Below are 21,654 nucleotides of genomic sequence, written 5' to 3'. Positions count from 1 at the left end.
GGTCTTTGAGTTGTGACCTTGTCATATATAAGCCAGTAGTCTGGGATGTGGGCTGGATCCAGAATCAAATTACATTTAAGGAGTTTGGATAACTTTTTTTTCTCATAATGGTTTTGGTGCCAACCCTGCTCCAGTTACGTGGAAGTCAAAGGAAGATTGTGATGTGGACAAAAGATATTGATACTTACTAACACAAATGCTATGAGTGGGTAAGACTGTCCACAAATGGATGTGGCTTGCTATTGCATTGGGATTGAATTATACTAACCACACATTCAGCTATAATTTTATTTGGACTTGTTATCACCATGTTCTGAAGATACTGTTTTATTGTGTATAAAATGGGGATAACAATAATAATGCTTATCAAATAAGAATATTAGGAGATATTTATGAGTGTTAAATTTATGAGTATTAAATGGGTCAGTAGATACAGAGCTCTTAATTAAGTTAGGATTAACTTAATGCTAGAATAGGGTGGGTATGCAAAAATGCTTGCTGCTACCATTATTGTTGTTGTTACCTAATATCCACCTCATAGGATGTTTTTCCAGGTTCAAATGAAGTAATATTTATGATCCAGCTGTTAAAAATTTTTGTGAAATGGGGGAGGGGAGGGCTTACCAAGTAAGTCTTCCTGAAGAACATTACAGTCAACCTGGGGCATGACTGATTGAAAGGGTTTCAGAAAACAGAGAGAATGTATGACTTAGAACTGGGGGAACAATTCATTCATTCATTCATTCTCTATATGTATTGAGCACTTACAATGTTCCATGATAGTGTAGAATTAACTAAATGGGACTGGAACTAGGATTTCTGTGTTTAAATTTTGAATTCTTGTTCTGCCACATGCAACATGTGTGAACTTGGGCAGTTTACTTAATTTTTCATGGCCTCTTGTTATAATTTCTGGGGAAACCATTAAAAGATTTGAAACTTGAAAAATGGTAGTTTTCTCATTGGTAAAATAGGTGAGAAATAAGGAATCTATCATAAAGTCACTGTGAAAATTAAATACATATTCACACATGAAAGCATTTACAACCCAGCCTAGCACATTATGAATATTCAAAAGATTAGTTGTGGCTATTATTTTGGTTACTGTTCTGGGTCTTGGGGATAAAGTGACAAAAATATACATGTGAGGAGATGGAGACATGAGGGTGTGATATAAAAATGTGTTAATGTGTTCTTAAATCTGAATGAGGAGTTCAGTGAGGACATGATGGTGAGGACTGACAATAAAAAAAGAATGTATTAGTAGTGTTGATGTCAAAGAGTTATTGAAGCTGGATCACTAGAGAGGAGAGCTGGAAAATTAGAAGGTGGCCATCGGGGGCACAACATGTAGAGTTGAGAGGGGTACTGTTTTGAGAAGTCAAATGAATGACCATGGGAGATGGTAACTGAGGTGGAGAGGAGGACAGGATTTTTTTTTTTCTCCATATTTTCTTTGTCTGTTACTACTTTAAGATAATTTTTTTTTCTTTCCCATTATGGTTTATTACAGGATATTGAATATAGTTCCCTGAGCTATAGAGTAGGACCTTGTTTATCCATTCTATTTAGAATAGTTCGTATCTGCTAATCCCAAACTCCCAATCCATCCTTCCCCTAACTTCCCACCCCTCTTGGCAACCAGAGGTCTGTTCTGTATGTTTGAGAGACTGTTTATGTTTCACAGATAAATTCATTTGTGTCATCTTAGATTCCACATTTAAGTAATATATATGAAATTTGTCTTTCTTAATTCACTTGATATGATAATCTCTACATTCATCCATGTTGCTGCAAATGGCATTATTTCATTCTTTTTTATGGCTCAATAATATTCCATTGTATATATGTACCACATTGTCTTCATCCATTCATCTGTCGATGGATATTTAGGTTGCTTCCACATCTTGGCTGTTGTAAATAATGCTGCTGTGAACACTGGGGTGCATGCATCTTTTTGAATTACATTTTTGTCTGGATATATGCCCAGACTGGGATTGCTGGATCATATGGCAACCTTAACTTTTTGAGGAATCTCCATACTGTTTTCCACATTGGCTGCATCAGTTTGTATTCCTACCAGCAGTGTAGGAGGATTAAGAAGAGGAAGGGATATTGGAAGTAAAGGTTGAGGAAAAGAGAGCTCAAGGAATTAGAAGGATTGTTTATGGACATCAAAGACACATTTCATAGAAAAGTATTTATTGAATACATAAATAAAAGATTAAACAAAGGTAAAAAGTTGGAAAAATGTTTGGGATTTATGATATTCGGTTATGAGTAACCCAGGTTGTGTTTTCTGAGAAGTCTGATGGGAAATTGGTTTGAAATGTTAAGTTGTGGTTCTCACAGAATGTAAATTCTAGAAGGGCAGGGGTACTGATCAGGTTTGTTCACTAATATGTCCTACATGTCCAGAACAATGGTAGGTGTTCAGCAAATATAGAATGAATTAAATCAGTGAATGGGTATCACGGACCTCAAGAAAAGGAGGGGGAACTGGATTCTGTAGGCAAGCAAAAAGTAGGTATGGCGACATTAATTGTGGCTATTATGCATAGCAAATTGGAAGAGATGACCTCAAATGTGAATCTTTTAACATTTGACATTGACAAGTCCGTTTTTTTTCCAGCCTGAATTTTCCATCAATACCAGTGGTTATCCTAGAGGAGTTTCTGGGCAAGGGACTTGAATCATCTGAAGGCTGCTTTGGGAAGATTCATTCTGCAGTGTCAGGAGAGAGAGGCAGTGAGGCAGAGGAAGATAAGGGTTTCCATGAGGAAAGAAGCAGTAGGCGATGAAGGGGAGGGAAATGTCAGAGAGAGGCAAGGAAAATGCAGTTATGGAGACATTAATTGTGGCTAATATGCATAGCAAATTGGCAGAGATGACCTAAAACGTGAGTCTTTCTTTTAACATTTGACATTCATAAGTCCTTTTTTTTTTTTTTTTCTAGCCTGAATTTTCCATCAATACCTTCTACAGTTGATTAAATACAGGACAGAAAACGAATACATCAGCTTGACATTTTTCTGAATCAAGGCTCTTGTCATGGAGCGAATGTTGCCATTTGTTATTAAAACACTCCTGCCTACACCTCCTATCAGTGAAATAACTTCCTACCCTCACCCCTGGCCCATTGGGGGTTTACTTTGTCCTTCACAACACAATCTGCAAATTAGCAGTGATTGCATACTTTATCTCTGTGACGCGCTGCTCTTTTATTTATAATCCAGAGGCAATTAAAATCACTTTTATACAACATTGTCCTGATGACAGATGTGTGGCTGCCACTTCAACACTCGACAGCTGACATAAATCATTTGACAATCAAAGGGTCTGTTGACTTGCCAGTCTCCAGTTACGGCAGATGCCACCCCAGACAGAGTGACAGGGGCATTCTTCACGGGAGCCTCATTTCAGCTAACCACTTTACTACTCTCTAGTTCAGGAATCTTGACAGCTTGGCTAGTTTGTGACAGCTTGGAAATTCTTCATGTAGCTTTCATGAGCGACCAAGGGTCAATCTATCCCTTATTCCCAGTGCTGTAGGTTTCCCATGGTTTCCTAGGACATATGAGGGTTTTCACAATTTGGACCCGATCTATTACTTACCTTAAGCCACCCATGCGTCTCCTATCTCTCCAGCTCTCATCCCTCATCCACCAAATCTTACAATCTATAGCCACCAGACTACTAGCTGTTCTCTGAACATAATGATCTCTTGCTTGATTGTGTTTTTGAGTATGCGGTTTCTTAACCTTGAAATCACATCCTCCCTGCATTCTTTACCTCCTGTAATTGTACAGGTGATGCTCCTTGAAAGACTCAGTTTAGTTGTCTTTGCCTCTAGGAAGCATTTACCACTGCTTCCCACACAACTAGTTTTTTTTTTCCCTAATTTGTCTTTGCTAGACAGTATGATTTATTTTTACCTGGTTCATAGTGTCGATTAAGTCATACTCATTCATTCATGGGGTTATAATCATCATTGACCTGTGTAATAGCCCTCTACTCTTTGAAATGAATTGTTATTGGAGTGCAGTTGCTTTACAGTCAGCTTATGTGTCAGCTTCTGCTGCACAGCAAAGTCAGTCACTTGTACATATACATATTTTGTATATATGGTCACATCCTCTCTTTTTTAGATTTTCTTCCCATTTTGGTCACCACAGATCATTGAGTCCTCTCCTTTTATTTCACTTTATTATTCCAGTCTCTATCCTAGTTCTTTACTTGTAATTTCTACCACACACAGTTATTCTGGTGAATTTATTTCCTTAGGAGATTATACAGTGTCATTTGGTTTATACATTTTTAGATTCATGTATTTCACAGTGTATTAAAATATATCTTCCTACATTATCACTGTATGTTTAGACTTTAATGTCTATCCAGATTGTTGTATATATCCTTAATCTATTGCTTTAGAAAGAAATGTGAAGAAAGATAATACATTACAATTTCTCTGATCACTGGTGTGTTGCGGCATCTCTTCATTACTTATAGCTTTTTAGGTTTCTCTTGTGAATATTACATATTTAGCTCTTTCATTATTTTCCCATTGAGTTTTCTTCCTTATTCTTTCTAGGCTGAAATGCTATATATTTTCAAGACATTAGTCTATGGTTACTTTTAAATGCCACAAGTATTGTTGTTTCTTAAAAATTTTTGCCAACTATTCTATTAGATTTTAAGTGGGTGTGTGTTAAAATCTCCAACTATAATTTTATCTTACTGTATCTTACTGTAACTAGTACAACATTTTAAACTATTTTTTGTTACTCTATCAAATTCTAATTTTTAATTAAAATATTTTCCCCTTTGTTTTTTCTATCCTTCTGGAGCTAATTCTAAAAAATGATCTAGATGCCCTTGAGGAGAGTTCTTCATCCTGATTGTCAGGTTTCCCAGTTAATTCACTGTCTGTATCCATTCTGCGATTCAACCAATCTGTTGAACTTTAATTTCAACTATTATGGTTTTCCTAATGTCCTTTAATTAGAAGAAAGTAGGGAAAAACCACTAGACCATTCAAGTATGACCGAAATCAAATCCCTTACGATTATACAGTGGATGTGACAAATAGAGTCAAGGGATTAGATCTGATAGACAGAGTGCCTGAAGAACTATGGACAGAGGTTCATGACATTGTATAGGAGGCAGTGATCAAGACCACCCCAAGAAAAAGAAATGCAAAAAGTCAAAATGGTTGTCTGAGGAGGCCTAACAAATAGCTGTGAAAAGAAGAGAAGCAAAAAGCAAAGGAGAAAAGGAAAGATATACCCATTTAAATGCAGAGTTCCAAAGAATAGCAAGGAGAGGTAATAAAGCCTTCCTCGGTGATCAATGCAAAGAAACAGAGGAAAATAATAGAATGAGTAAGACTAGAGATCTCTTCAAGAAAATTAGAGATACCAAGGGAACATTTCATGCAAAGATGGGCACAATAAAGGACAGAAATGGTAGGGACCTAACAGAAGCAGAAGAAACTAAGAAGAGGTGGATAGAATACACAGAAGAACTATACAAAAAAGTCTTCACGACCCAGATAATCATGATGGTGTGATCACTCATGGAGTCAGACATCCTGGAATGTGAAGTCAAGTAGGCCTTAGGAGGCATCTTTATGAACAAAGCTGGTGGAGGTGATGGGATTCCAAGTTGAGTTATTTCAAATTGTGAAAGATGATGCTGTGAAAGTGCTGTACTCAATATGCCAGCAAATTTGGAAAACTCAGCAGTGGCCACAGAACTAGGAAAGGTCAGTTTTCATTCCAATCCCAAAGCAATGCCAAAGAATGCTCAAACTACCACATAATTGCACTAATCTCACAGGTTAGCAAAGTAATGCTCAAAATCCTCCAAGCCAGGCTTCAACAGTACTTGAACTGTGAACTTCCAGATGTTCAAACTGGATTTAGAAAAGGCAGAGGAACTGGGATCAAATTGCCAACATCTGTTGGATCATCAAAAAAGCAAGAGAGTTCCAGAAAGTCATTTACTTCTGCTTTATTGACTACAGCAAAGCGTTTAACTGTGTGGATCATAAGAGACTGTGGAAAATTCTTAAAGAGATGGGAATACCAGACCATCTGACCTGCCTCTTGAGAAATCTGTATGCAGGTCAAGAAGCAACAGTTAGAACTTAGCATGGAACAACAGACTGGTCCCAAATTGGGAAAGGAGTACATCAAAGCTGTATATTGTCACCCTGTTTATTTATTTAACTTATATGCAGAGTATATCATGGGAAATGCTGGGCTGGATGAAGCATAATATGGAATCTAGATTGCAGGGAGAAATATCAATAGCCTCCTATATGCAGATGACACCTCACTTATGGCAGAAAATGAAGAACTAAAGAGCCTCTTGAAAGTGAAAGAGGAGAATTAAAAAGTTGACTTAAAACTCAACATTCAGAAAACTAAGATCATGGCATACAGTCCCATCACTTCATGGCAAATAGATGGGGAAACAATGGAAACAGTGAGAGACTTAATTTTTTTAGGCTCTAAAATCACTGCAGGTGGTAACTGCAGCCATGAAATTAAAAGAAGCTTGCTTTTGGTAAGAAACACTATGACCATCCTAGACAGCATATTAAAAAGCAGAGACATTCCTTTGCCAACAAAGGTCCATCCAGTCAAAGCTATAGTTTTTCCAGTAGTCATGTATGGATGTGAGAATTGGACTGTAAAGAAAGCTGAGTGTCGAAGAATTGATGCTTTTGAACTGTAGTGTTGGAAAAGACTCTTGAGAGTCCCTTGCACTGCATGGAGATCAAACCAGTCAATCCTCAAGGAAATCAGTCCTTAATATTCATTGGAAGTACTGATGCTAAAGCTGAAGCTCCAATACTTTGGCTGCTTGATGTGAAGAGCTGATTCATTTGAAAGACCCTGATGCTTGGAAAGATTGAAGGCAGGAGGAGAAGGGGATAACAGAGGATGAGATGGTTGAATGGCATCACTGACTTGTGGACATGAGTTTGAGTAAGCTCTGGGAGTTGATGATGGACAGGGAAGCCTGGTGTGCTGCAGTCCATGGGGGTCACAGAGCTGGACACAACTGAGTGACTGAATTGAATGTCAATTTTCTTGTACCTGTTTGCTTTCCTCAGTATCTTCCTTTATATATCTGAGAATATTTATCATGCTTATTTTGAATTGTTATTCTGATTGGTTCATTAGTACTGCTCAAATAATGTAGGTTGTTCAGTTTTTTCTTCTTTTAAAATGTTTGTATTCTGTAAATGTTTTATGATCTATTTTTTAAAATGCCTCTTTTCATGAAGATATTAGCTACTTTGTTAGGGAATATCTGTCTGCAGAGAGGAAGAAATCTTTTTGCACACAATCCATTTTTGCTCTAGACTTTCTCTCATTATCCCTCACTCCCAAAGACAGACAGACAGACACACACACACCATAACAGGCCAGCCATTCTGTCTAGTCAGGAGTTTTTCATAGATTTTGGATTAGTATCTAGGGTCCATCAACTTCCCTGTCATTTCTTTGTTATCTTTAGGATTCAGGAAAGGGAGTCAGCAGCCCATTCTGTGGGCTTTCCAGGTGGCTCAGCTGTAAAGAATCTGCCTGCAATGCAGGAACCGCAGGAGACATGGGTTCGATCCCTGGGTCAGGAAGATCCCCTGGAGTAGGAGATGGCAACCCACTCCAGTATTCTTGCCTGGAGAATCCCATGGACAGAGGAGCCTAGTGGGCTACAGTCCATAGAGTCACAAAGAGTCAGACAAGCCTGAAGTGACTCAGTGCACACACATACGCACAGCCCATGCTATTTCTTCCCAAATTATGAGCTAATCAGAAGTAGAATACATATACAACTGTCTTTTTCACTATGTACCCTGAAGTTCAAAAACTCTGTTTTCTATTGAGTACCATATAGGAACACAGTGTAATCGTTCAATATAGGCTTGTCTAATCAAGGAATAAAAGCAATACCTTCCAGAAAGAGTCCAGTCCTTAGGGAACACAAAAACAAGTTTGAGATTTGTTATAAGTTGACACAATCTTAGTTAATTGCAATATGTCAGAAAGGAGGATTTGATGAGTGCTTGTTATCTTTTCAAACCTGGTTATTCAAAATTCTTTTAAATAAATTATTTTTATCTATTTAGTTTGTAAAATAAGCATGGCTAGCTGACTTATAGATAATTAAGATTTTCAAGAGTTCAGGATCAGGGTTATGAAGATATTTCTGGTTATCACTATCTCATAAAGGAGAACTCAAAGAAAAATTTGATTTAAACTCTGCAGGCCTATTTACTCAATTATCTGTGATTGTGTCTTCGTGGCTACCACTGCCTCTCCACTCGGTTCCCTTTTGTCTACAGCGATGTTTCTTGACTGAGGGTGATGTTGTCCTCCCCTCCGCCATCCCCGGGAGACCTGTAGCATGTCTGGAGATTGGGTGGAGTCCAGGGATGCTGCTAATCATCTCACAGTGCACAGGACAGCGCCCCTCAGCAAGTAATCATTGGTCCAAAATGTCATTAGTGCCACTCTTGAGAAACCCTTGACTCCAGGGATCCTGATCTGCTGACTTATTCTCAGCCCTGAGATCTCCATGTGGTGTTGACTGTGGCACTGGTTACAGGAAAATGAAAGTATCCCTGGTCATCCAGATCTATTTGCATTCTGAGTTTGACTCCTGGAAGTTCAGAATTCAAGGAGTATCCACAGCCTCTGTTCACAGTCTCTCCAAACACAGACAGACAGATAGACACACACATACACTCAAACACAGATACCAAATTGGGTGACTGAGGTTTAGAATCAAGTCTCTCATGCTATACCAGTTCTTCAGCTTTGACCTTTAGCCCATCATAGGATGTGGCTTATTTTCTCCATCCAGCTTTTCTTGCTCCTCTGAAGCTTAGATAATTCTCTTCAGTTACTCCCCTATTTGGGTACCACCGAGACGGCAATGGCACCCCACTCCAGTACTCTTGCCTGGAAAATCCCATGGATGGAGGAGCCTGGTAGGCTGCAGTCCATGGGGTCGCTAAGAGTTGGGCACGACTGAGTGACTTCACTTTCACTTTTCACTTTCATGCAATGGAGAAGGAAATGGCAACCCACTCCAGTGTTCTTGCCTGGAGAATCCCAGGGACGGGGGAGCCTGGTGGGCTGCTGTCTATGGGATCGCACAGAGTTGGACATGATTGAAGCGACTTAGCAGCAGCAGCAGCAGCAGATGATGGCATACTTTCTCAATGTCTCTGCTGAAAAACCCTGATAAGTACCAACTATCAGTTTTCAGGATGTCTTTCCTGACACTGTAAGTGAAGCTGACAACCCCCTCGTTTCACTTTTATCCCCTTACCCTCTGTTATTTTTCTTCATAGCACCTATTGTCATCTTGCATGTATTTGTTTAACTTTATTCTTTTCCTTCTTCCTTACCTCTGTAAAATTAAGCAAGGCTGTGTTTTCCTTAGTACCATATTCTGGAGCCTAGAGCACATAATGATGGTCACAGTCCCCAATATTAAACCCTGAAGTATAAGCAAAGGCTTTTAAGTCATGGTTCTGCTTGGCATTTGGAGGGGGGATGGATAATTTTAAGGTGACAGGATGATGTTATGCAGATGAGTGTTCAGATGACATCACTGTCCTATTTAGGAGCAGTTGGACACGACTGAGTGACTGATCTGATCTGATCTGAGAGGAGGAATTCTCAGAGGAGGCAACACCTGAGTGAGATGTTGAGAAATATGTAGGATTCACCACAAAGCAGGAAGGGGAAAGAGCATCTCAGTTACAGGAATATCATGCAAAAGGTGCTATATTTTTGAAAGAGTATAAAATGATTTAGGAATGAAGGAGCTAGCCTTGCAAATGTTAAGTCTGGTCAACATTGTCAAGGATAATACATGGCACACAAGGAAGGTTGGACTTTATCCTGGGGGAAACTGGGATCTCTAAAATATTTTGAGCAGCTCTGTGTTTGAAAATGATATTGCTTGTGACAATGTGATGGTTGGATGGGATGTTCAAAAGCTAGTGATTGGTCATCATGGGAGAATTTAAAAATTATCCAGAGACTCATTTATCACCTCCCACTGAGATTGATCTATTCTCTGCAGCCTGCCTTTTCCCTCCCTATATGATATGGTTTAGAACCCAATTTCCTGTAAAAACTGCTTTTCAGTTTCTAAAAATTATAGTCAGCAACCCTATGGTCAAGCATCTGATCCATCATTTGACACATTTCCGATCCATCTCCTGCATTGTTACTGGGATAGATCTAGCTTTGACTCATTTCAGGGAAATTCTTTCAGAGTTTTGAGCAGAAAGCTGTAACTCACAGTCAATGTCATTTAGGGCTCAGTCTTAACCATCTATCAGAAGTTTCTCAATTAATTTTACTGAGGCTAAAAGTCAGTTATAATTACAGTCCTGTTATCTGAATATGTCTTCCTTATCTTTTACTACCCCATGCTTCATTCTTGGTTCGGTTACTGTAGGGTGCCATTATTTTATGGGAAGTGTCGATCCTGTAGCTCCTAGCTCAAATTGATTAACTACTGCTCTTCTCCCATAGATAAGGGGCATGACTAGCTTTTAGATTTCTCAGATAGAGCTTCTATACTTATATTTATTTGTTATAATGTTTCAGGAACTGCTCCTCCAGTGCTGTTGGGACTGATCAGACATTTAGTGTCACAAAATCTGATAAATGATAGTTCTCTTTTCTAGCTAATCAACAGGTCTAGACATGCTCCGAGAATTGAGAATGGTCTTTATCAATCACCATGGTTATATGCAGGTCATAGTGATAAGGATAAATGAATAGCTATTATACTTTTATAATTCATATTTTTAATAATGAGCATAGGTTTTAAACTTAGCTCATCTGAAAGATTATGGAATGAACTTTAGGTGGTTTTAACCCTAGTTTTTTTCCATTTTAAAATGGTAAAAATTATATATTTTTTTAAGGTCATTTTAAGTATTAAATGAGAATGTATATAAAGCATCTAGTATATTTTCTAATCCACACTCTGTGATTAATAAGTGCTCATTCCATTCAATTCAGTAAACATGAATCCAGACTATTTTTGTGTGTGTCTGTGGGAATTGTTGGTCATATAAAGAGAAGGAATAAACAGTCCCCTATTTCAAGGAGATTATAGCTTAGCTGGGGAGATGAGCGTCTAATCAAGTACGTGCTGTTTACTGTAACAGGTACAAACGTAGAAACAGCACCACATACGATGAGGACTTCACAGAGCGGGTGGCAGCTCTTCCTGAGGAGGAAGGAAGTTTTTCTGTAGTGAATGATGGGCGATCTAAACGTCGCATGGTGCACAGGCAAACATCACATGGGCCTGGGGGGATGGATGGGGTTGGTGGATTACAGAGAGGAAACATCCAGGGAATGGCATCGGTGAAAATCATTTCTCTTTTTCCATCTGTTTTTTTCCCATTTCATAATAAAACTCTTACTAAAATCTAAAACTCAGCCATGCTCTTTTTCAACTCTTGAAACAATTCAAGATTAAAATTTTTGATCAACTATATCCAAGGTAGAAAGAAAAGGATAATAAGACCTTTCCTCATATTAATTCAAAGCACTATTCATACTTATTGATACAGTGTTAGAGGGTTTTCAAAGCACTCTTTCACTTGCATTATTTCATTTAAACACTCTAAAATTATCACTGGGTGGGGATTATTAATCTTATTTTACTACAAATGAGGAAAATGAAATTTCATGACCTGCCCAATGTCTCACAGAAAGGAAACTATGGGACTAGGACTTCCCAAGTCTTTTAGAGTCTGAATCCAGTGCTCTGGATCCTCTACCACTAAATCTGCCCCTGTTTACAAAATTTAAAAGCTAGCTTGTATTTGACAAAAATATTTGTAGGATAATTAAGTTTTCTTTCTAATTAAGTTTCCTTTCTGTCCTTGGAAGGCCAAGTAAAAGATAGCTTACATAGACTAAAGCTGGAGAAATTTGCTTAGGAATAGAGAATAAGGATAGTATAAATAGGGTTATCCTATGGGTTTCTGCATTGCAGGTGGATTCTTTACCAACTGAGCTATCAGGGAAGCCTTATAACTTACCTTCTAAAGAGGACGACAGAGGATGAGATGTCTGGATAGCATCACTGATACAATGGACATGAGTTTGAGCAAACTCTTGGAGATAGTAAAGGACAGGAAAGCCTGGCATGCTGCAGTCCATGGGGTCACAAAAAGTTGGACACAACTTAGTGATTGAACAACAACAATCATCCAAACAAGGACACTTTTGAGACTAATAGAACTGAGTTTGTCAGAGTACAGACTATTCACTAACTCATTCACTCAGTAGACAGTTAATGACTACCTAGTTAGTCATTAGGCTCTGGGCCAGTGTAGAGAAGCAGATACCTTTGAGTAATTTAATGAACAACATGGGGGAGCTATACAGACCAAAAGAAATAATAGCGACTGATCATTGAATATGTCTGTTCTAGGTGTTCTAGAAGTTGAACATATAATGTCAAAGTTTAAAATAATTCCATGAAAGAATACTAATATTGTTCCCATTTTGCAGATGATGAAACTGAGGTTAAATCACCTACCTAGTTTTATTTTACAGGGGCGTGGCCTTCAAAATCACAGCATACCCTGATTAAAATTTGAAGATAATCAAGCATCTTGAAACTACAATTTTAGAATAACATATCCTTGTATTTTCCTCATCCAGCATACATCTCTAGAATGTTGATGTTTAGTTGGGCAATAGGTACTGAGTCATGGTGTCAGGTAGGACTTTGAATGAAATGAACCATGGTAATTTTTAAGCCTCTAGAGTCTGGAGATTAATGGGGGGGGGGGTGGATTTTTGTTGTTGTTCTTTTTAAGAAGACCATGACTCAAGAAAGTATGTGGCAAGTGCCAATTTGTTGCAAAATTCCATTCTTTTTTTCCCCTCTCTTGTGCCTCCTTGAGCTACTCAGTCAATCTAAAAACCTCCTCTATGGCTTGAAGACAACTTCCTATTTGTTGCAAGATTGATCTTTTCAATTTCCAGTTCTGGTGAGGGTATATCTAGCTTTAAAATAGAACTGAAGCTACTCATTTCTTTTTATGGATAATTAATTCGCTCTTACAAAATAGGATTTATGCAAAGTGAGGAATCTAATTCTGGGTGTAGAATCATTTTCGTCAATGGACCAAGATCAAATTTCTTCTTTTTCAACTTACATTCTTGAAAATAGTTAAATGAAGAATTAAATTCTGTAGTGTGTGATGACAAAGAATAACCAGAAAATTAAGTAACACACAGGTTTCTACAACATTTACTGTTTATGAGGATATTTCATCGTGATACTATCACTTGTATTATTAAGAACCTCAGGAGACATGTCTGGGCCTAAATTTTTCTAGGACTGTGGAGAAAGGTCAAGCTTATTAAACTTACTCAACTCAAAGACATGTGAAGTCATTGAAATGGAACATCTCATTTAGAAAGGACTTCATATTCTTGCTCTGTATGCTTTTTCTAAGTATCACACATAATGTGGGGGCCAAATTCATCAATTGTTCTGGGTGAGTCTAATGTTGAACTAAATGAGCTAGACATGTACCTTTAAGTGTCTAGAGGCTATCAAGTTTGAATTAGATTTGGGGTTGTAGGATCCAGAGTTAGGAGATTTGTTGGACTGTCAATTCAGCCATTCATTTAGAGTATTTGTGACTTGGAAAAGTTACTCAAAACTCCAGTTTCCTCATCTTAAAAAATAGGTTAATAGTGATGTTTAAAACTATATTATTTTCGCAGGATAGTTGTACATTGAATGTTAGAAATTTCAAAATTATGGTCTCACTTTATTAGTGTTAAAACCATTGTTTGGTTTATCTTTCAAATTTTGGTCAAAAGCAAAGCTGTTCACCCCAGTCTCATTTGTCACATCCTTAGCACAAGCCCAACACCATCCTCAGTGACTTCACTCCTTCTGCAGATGACCTGTCCTCACCTTCTCATCTTCAGTGGCCCACTATTTTGTTCCACTTTGGACTCTCATGCCCGTGATGACAAGGTAATAACTTGGGCCTTGCTATTACCTATAATTGCTTACCTAAAACTATGGTTAGTTCAAATTTCCCACTTTTTAAGCACAAACTTATCTGCTTCCAGCCTGTCCTCCTCACCCTAGAACCATTCTTCAACTTCAGAAAGATCTGCATTGCCTTGACCCTTCTGCCTTCATCCAACCATAAAACCTTTCCTTTGTTCATTTTCTTCCTCATTCAGGCTTGATTCTCTGATGTCATTATTTAAGTAACACTTTTGATAATGACCTAAAAGTCTTTGTGCTGCTGTATTTTATCACAACCCATTGGCAGAACATCAGCCCTGGATAAACTCCATCAACCCAATCATTTCTTCTTCCCCATGCCTACATCGGAGCAGCTAATGCTCCTAGAGAAATTCCCACTAGAGACAGATTTATTTCTTTATAAATTTAAGTTCATCAGCCTTGACAAATGGGTCCTTGGCTTTCCAGAGCTATTATTTTTTTTCTGGTCATCTTGCTCTTATACTCCCAGTAATAACTATTTTAAATACTCCTGTCCTGTACTCTAAAATACCAGGGCCCCTGAAATCTCATTCTTAGGCTTGTTGTTCTCCTTCTTCTATACTTTTTATCTTGTTCACAGCTGCAGATTCAATGGCCTTCTGATTTCAGATGATAGACAGATTTGTAATTATAGCTAAGACCATTCATCGAATTCTAGATCTTCATAATCTGTTGACCATTTACTTCCAACTCCTGTGTATCACTCAAGTACCTCAAAGTCAACATGCCTAAAACTAAACTAAACTCATGATTTTCCTCCAAACTTCGTTCTATTATTTTCAGTGTCAGCTAATGGCAGTGCTAACGTTTTAGTTGCAGAGGCTAAAAAACCAGGATCATCCTTGATATACCCCCTTATGCATAAACCTTCACCTTCAACCCATTATCCATTCTTATTGCACTTTCTTCCTAAGACTCTCTCAATTATATGTGCTGCTGCTGCGTCACTTCAGTCGTGGCCGACTCTGTGTGACCCCATAGATGGGAGCCCACCAGGCTCCCCCGTCCCTGGGATTCTCCAGGCAAGAACACTGGAGTGGGTTGCCATTTCCTTCTCCAATGCAGGAAAGTGAAAAGTGAAAGGGAAGTCGCTCAGTCGTGTCCGACCTTCAGCGACCCCATGGACTGCAGCCCACCAGGCTCCTCCGTCCATGGGATTCTCCAAGCAAGAGTACTGGAGTGGGGTGCCATTGCCTTCTCCAATTATATGTGCACCTCTAATCTAATCATGCTATCTTCCTGCCTCCAAACTTCAGTGACTTCACAATTTTCTTTAAAAAAAAAAAAAGACAAAAATCCTTCCATATCTGTAAATCCTTACAATGTCTGACCCTTACCTACATCCCCAGCCTCAGTTTGTACTGGCACCCAAGCCTCATTGAATTTCTTTCAGTCCTCATATGCAATATCTCTCTCTTGTTACGAGTTCTTCCCTCATTGTGCCTTTTCCACCTGTGATGCTCATTTCTCGTCTGTTCACCCAATTAGCTCATCTTTCTGAGCTCTGCGGACATGTCAGTTCCTCAAATAAGCCATCTTGATGGAGTCTGGCCTTTGAATTATAGGTGCATGGCTCTGTGTATGTCTCCTTTATGGTTGTAACTTACAATTAATTTTGAGGTGATATGATTAATGTTTCTTTCCTATCAGACTGTAAGCTTCATGAGAGCAAACACATGAATGTTTTTGCTCTCTGTATTATTTCTAGCATCTAGTTTAGAGTATGAATATATGGTAAGCTCTCAATAAATAATATAACAAAGTTGTGTATAAAGGTTTGAGGATATAAAAATGAACAAAACATTGCTTTTATGTTCAAGGAGATCCCAACCTAGGGTATGGAGGCTGCCACATAAATAAAGTGAGAAAAGTCCTAAGATAGCCACATAATTCCCTGGGAATATAAGGGTTGTGCCTATCATTGTATTTGGAATGATATATATGTCAGATGCAGGACTGATGGTAAAATGTTCAAAGAGGATGTAATATTTGAGTTTTTTTGAAGGAAGAATGGGATTCAAAAGTTAGTATTCATACCAGCACCAGCTCTGCTAATGTGAAGGGTTAAAAGAGATAAAATGATCAGTCAGTTAGAAACCAGAACTAAACCAGGGAAGGAGGGATATTGCTGAAATTTCATCCCAAATAAGACATGAGAAGAATCAAGATGTCAGCAGCTGAATAATGATAGAAGCAAGTCAGAAATAGGGTGGGATCAACAAAAGACAGAATTTTTCATGTAACAACTTAATGCTTTTATTGCTCAGTGGTTGTATTAATTTATCTCCTACCTGTGAAAATTGTTTCAGTATTTTTGGTTGAGTTGAAACATTAACATTTTCACATTAAAATTAATGGGATTTTTTTTTCTCTTATTTAATGGCTTTTCACTTAGCAGTGAGGGTTTTAGAAATAAGTTAATAAGCAAGAAGTATATGTGTAGGTACCTGGGGTCTGGAATTAGACTTCAAGACAGAGTTATCTAGGCAACCTATTAGCCACTGGGGTATATTTTTGATAGCTAAGTCCTACTTCTTTTTTGACTATACTGTGCCCATGTAAAGAATCCTCACTCATAGACTTCCTCATCTTTACAGTCTGAACTATTGTGAAGACTATAAAAAATGCTGTATAAACTTTTTGTGAGAAATGTAATTTATCCTACAGTTTTACCATGGGATGGTAGTCTTAATTGATTAATCCTCCACTGCTGATTTAATTGGTAGTCTGCATAAATGACCCAGATGAAGCTGGGTGTGGTTGAACAGACACAGGGTTTCCTGAGTTCACCAGGTAGAAAGTACTGCTGGGGAAAAGCACTAGTAAGGACAAAAGCAAATTTGACAAAATCACTCTATAAAGACCTTTTTTGATTATATTAGAGAGACTTGAAATGTTGCTGTGGTCTCTTGGTCAACTAAGTATAGGTGCTTAAAATAAAAAAAAATAAAATCCATTTTAAAATTCTTGTGAACAAATGACTTTCACTTTTTAATGTATAATTAAAGACTAAGTATCAGTATCTTTTAATTGGCATGGTTTTAGACTTGACTTGGCAGACTTTGGTTTGTACTGACAACCCTAACACAGCTGCCTGCTAAGAATTCTGGCTGCCATGTTAGGCAGCATAATTTGTCAGACATGACTTGTCATGCACACTCAGGGAGACAGTTGGTATTTTTGAAACTTTGGGGAAGAAAACTTTGCTATTAGAGCATGACCAGTATTGTTTTAGGCTGATATTTTCATTGATTATCTTTTATGCCTTTTAAAAATGTTAGATCATTTAAATTTTGTTTTCCTTCTCTTATTTTTTACTGCTAAATTCTTTTAAATATTAAAAATTTTAAAATATTTTCAAAATTGTTGTACATTCAATTCATGCATGTTTTACCTTTGTTACCAAAGCAAAAACAATAATATTTTTCTTTTCATGCACCCCTCCACTTACTTTTTTGGAGATGTGTAAACTCTGTTTTCTTTTATATTGTGTGGGAAGTGGAGTGAAATATAAAAGAATAGTATATATGATAAAAAGGAAAAGACTTGAGATTTTTTTTTTTTTTTTTTTTTACAAAACCTTGCTGTTCTTTTTCTTGGTTAGATCTTTAAATATTTGAAAATATGAAGGAAAAAAACCAACCTTGAATGTTCAGTACCAGGTTAGGGCAGATTGTATGATTATGAACGCTATTTCTCTTTAAATGTATCAAGATTTTAAAAAAAAAACAGTTGACTTTGTTATTTATTTATTCTTATTTCTCTTTTGATAGAACTGGTCTATCCCATATTATCTCTTGGAGGCTCTTTTCATGTTCTAAAAAAGGAAATTGTTATTGAAGAACTTAAATCATATTACTTAGAGCTTGAATACTTTTATTTAGGTTTTAAATTGATTGTATTCTTTTAATTAATTAATTTACTTTAATTGGAGACTGATTACTTTACAATATTGTAGTGGCTTTTGCCATACATTGACATGAATCAGCCATGGGTGCACATGTGTCCCCTATCCTGAACCCTCCTCCCACTTCCCTCCCCATCCCATCCCATCAAATAATTGTCATTTATGGTATTGTAAAATGATGTACCTGCTTTCTCAAATGAGGGATGGATTTTGACTAGAGGATCTTAAGCTTTTTCACTAACTTTCTTTGATGGCAGAGTATAGTGTTCAGTTCAGTTCAGTTCAGTCTCTCAGTTGTGTCTGACTCTTTGCGACCCCATGAATGACAGCATGCCAGGCCTCCCTGTCCATCACCAACTCCCGGAGTTCACCCAGACTCACGTCCATCGAGTCACTGATACCATCCAGCCATCTCATCCTCTGGCGTCCCCTTCTCCTCCTGCCCCCAATCCCTCCCAGCATCAGAGTCTTTTCCAATAAGTCAACTCTTCACATGAGGTGGCCAAAGTACTGGAGTTTCAGCTTTAGCATCATTCCTTCCAAAGAAATCCCAGGACTGATCTCCTCAGAATGGACTGGTTGGATCTCCTTGCAGTCCAGTGGACTCTCAAGAGTCTTCTCCAACACCACAGTTCAAAGGCATCAATTCTTTGGCGCTCAGCTTTCTTCACAGCCCAACTCTCACATCCATACATGACCACAGGAAAAACCATAGCCTTGACTAGACGGACCTTTGTTGGCAAAGTGATGTCCCTGCTTTTGAATCTGCTATCTAGGTTGCTGTATAGTGTGGCTCCTCCCAGTTTCTTGCCTCCTACCCTCCCCATCCTGTTTTTCAAGGATGTTATTCAGTATGATCCCATGAAAGCAGTATATTATTCAGATGTCTTTGGTTTATCTTCAAAACTTACACAAACTATGAATTCTACTGAAATAATACACCTATTTTGAAATTAACATGGCTTTCTTGATATAGGATGAATCATCTGTTTACCTTGTGTTTTTTTTCCCTTTCTCGTGCATATTCATATAGATTTTTATAGGTAGCCTATCCCAGTTTGAAAGTTGATAGGGAAGAGGACGACCAAATAGAATTGACCCAGATGGATTTTATCTCTACTCAGCTCTCATAATGTAGATCAATATTTGCCAACATTTTTGTGTGTGTTGAAATATTTTCTTCAGAGTCTGTTGAGGCTTCATGTTTAATCAATGTGTGTAGAGGTTTATGGGCATTTTATAGAGGTCAGGACATGATCCTACTACTGTAAATGGTTTTGACAGTTTATAGTCATTGTATTTGGTTGTTTATAATTTATTTTTGGCTGTTCTTGGTCTTCATTGCTGCGCGGTCTTTTCTCTAGTTTCGGCAAGTAGGGGCTACTCTCTCATTGTGGCGTGTGGGCTTCTCGTTGCAGTGGCTTCTCTTGTTGTAGAGCATTGTCTCTAGGACACGTGGGCTCAGTAGCTGCAATTCCTGGGCTCTTAGGAGAGGCTCAAAGTTGTGGCCAACTGGCTTAGTTGCTCCACTGCATGTGGGATCTTCCTGGATTAGGGGTCGAACCCATGTCTCCTGCATTGGCAGGTGGATTCTTTACCACTGAGCCACCAGGGAAAGCTGGTGTATTTGTTTTTAATGACCTATCGCCGGATGATTAACTTGTGTTAAATCCTAAAAATCATATGAGATATGACTCCTGTCTATGAGACGCTCACAATATCAGGAAAGATAGAAATATAAATAGATAATTTCAAAATAACAAGAAATGTGTTAATAGGGTTAGGGTATGTTGCGAGCATAGTGGAGGGGTGCTCAGCCAAATCTGCCCATCTCTCTACTTATGAATTATCTGCCTATAACACTGATTGAGCTACTATGAAGTAACAGATGTTTTATGTATATTATCACATTGAAACCTCAAAAATCCTTTGAGAAAACTGCTGTTGTCTCTATTTTTCAGTTGAGAGCATGGAGGCTCAGAGAAGATGCAATATGCTGACCCTGTCTAAACCAGCCAGTGGTAGAGACACGTGACTCAAAAACTCTTGCTCTCCATGACTTTTCCGTCTGACAGTGTTTCCTACCTGAAGCAGCTCAACTAGCAGCCTTTCCTTCATTTCATTTAGGTCATTGCTAAAGTATCACTTCCCAAGTGAGGCCTTCTGTTTTTATTTTATTTTTTTATTAATATTTGATTTCTTTGGAGTATAGTTGCTTTACAGTGTTCTTTGACTATACCTTTTGGAGTTGAGTTCTCCTCCCCCATCCACTTTCCTGCATTAGTTTTTCTGTTTAGCATCCATCACTTTATATAACTTAATTATTTAATTTATGATCTGTTCCACCCCACAGAATGAAAACTCCATGAGATAAACAGCTCTTTTTTCCTGTTTTTTGTTGTTTTTTTGCAACCCAGAATAATGCTGGAACATACATGTATTCAATAACTTTTTTTGTTATATAAATTGGTTGAGCCAAATTTACAGAGTTCTTTAGTCAACGTGAGCTTTCACTGGGGGAGATCAGACACAAAGTTCAAGCTCTGGGACCTCAGGTCAGTCTTGAGGTCTGGTGGTATTCAAGTGAGAAAAGGATCAGATGGAGTGAATGAATGAATGAATGAATATATATATGCAATTATTGCTATTGGTGGAGCATATATTTTTGGCTTGCCTTTATTGGTTCTTAAAAGCCTGATAGCTAGATGGATTAAACTGTCATAAAGGACTGGGGCAATATGGCAGAATGGTAAAGCCTAGTTGCTGGCCAAAGTGTTGGTTTTGGAGCATCCAAGCATCAAGGAGAGTATCAAGGGCCCTAGGAGAGAGAGTGTTAGGATCCCATGTGACCATGCTCAACTTCTTGGAGTAAGGGAGGCGAGGTGAATTCAGTGGTTCTGAAGAATATTGTCTGTGGAGGGCAGAACACTTCATGGCTGGTGAGATATTCCTGCCCAGTTTGTGTTCATTATTGTGCTTAGAGTTGCGCCATGAGTAAACTAGAACCAACCTTGCATATTCTGGTAACTGCTCTGTGGCTTATTGAAGGTCAGAGTCATGGGACAGATTCTTTCTCTTGATTGCGGGAGCCAGGAGGCCAGATGACGAGGGTCTGAGCAGTAGAGCTGCTAGTCATGTAGCAGATTACACGTTTGATATTCCAGAGACAAGTTCATTAAAGGCATTATTCCAGCTGACAGAACAGCACAGCATAGAGCTGCCAGATTTGATGTTGTAAAGGAAACATACCACTTCGGAAATAAATTATACTTGGTATTAACTGAATGATATATTAATCTTTTCCACCAGTGAAGCAGGAGAAAGAATGAACAATGAATGTTAACACATCATATGGATACCAATTCGCAGTTCCCAGGTTTTAGATATTCATGGGCATGGAATTCAGAACTGTCTTGAAAGAAAGTTTAACTTGCTGCAATATTTATAATAGCTTTTCTTTTGTGAAATATTTGGTTACAAAACTTGGGATGCTTGCAAATTGAAGATTCTCTCAGTCACTGTGTGTCCTTGCTTTCCAATTTAGAAAAGTGTCTCCAAAAAACATTACTCTTGGAACTATCTTTTTTATTTTTCCTGAAGAATTTGAGAATAATAATACACCTACAGCTGAAGAGCTGTCG

Source organism: Bubalus kerabau, chromosome 5 (genome assembly GCF_029407905.1).
Source record: "Bubalus kerabau isolate K-KA32 ecotype Philippines breed swamp buffalo chromosome 5, PCC_UOA_SB_1v2, whole genome shotgun sequence".
NCBI lineage: Eukaryota > Metazoa > Chordata > Mammalia > Artiodactyla > Bovidae > Bubalus > Bubalus kerabau.
This window is presented reverse-complemented; position numbering follows the sequence as displayed.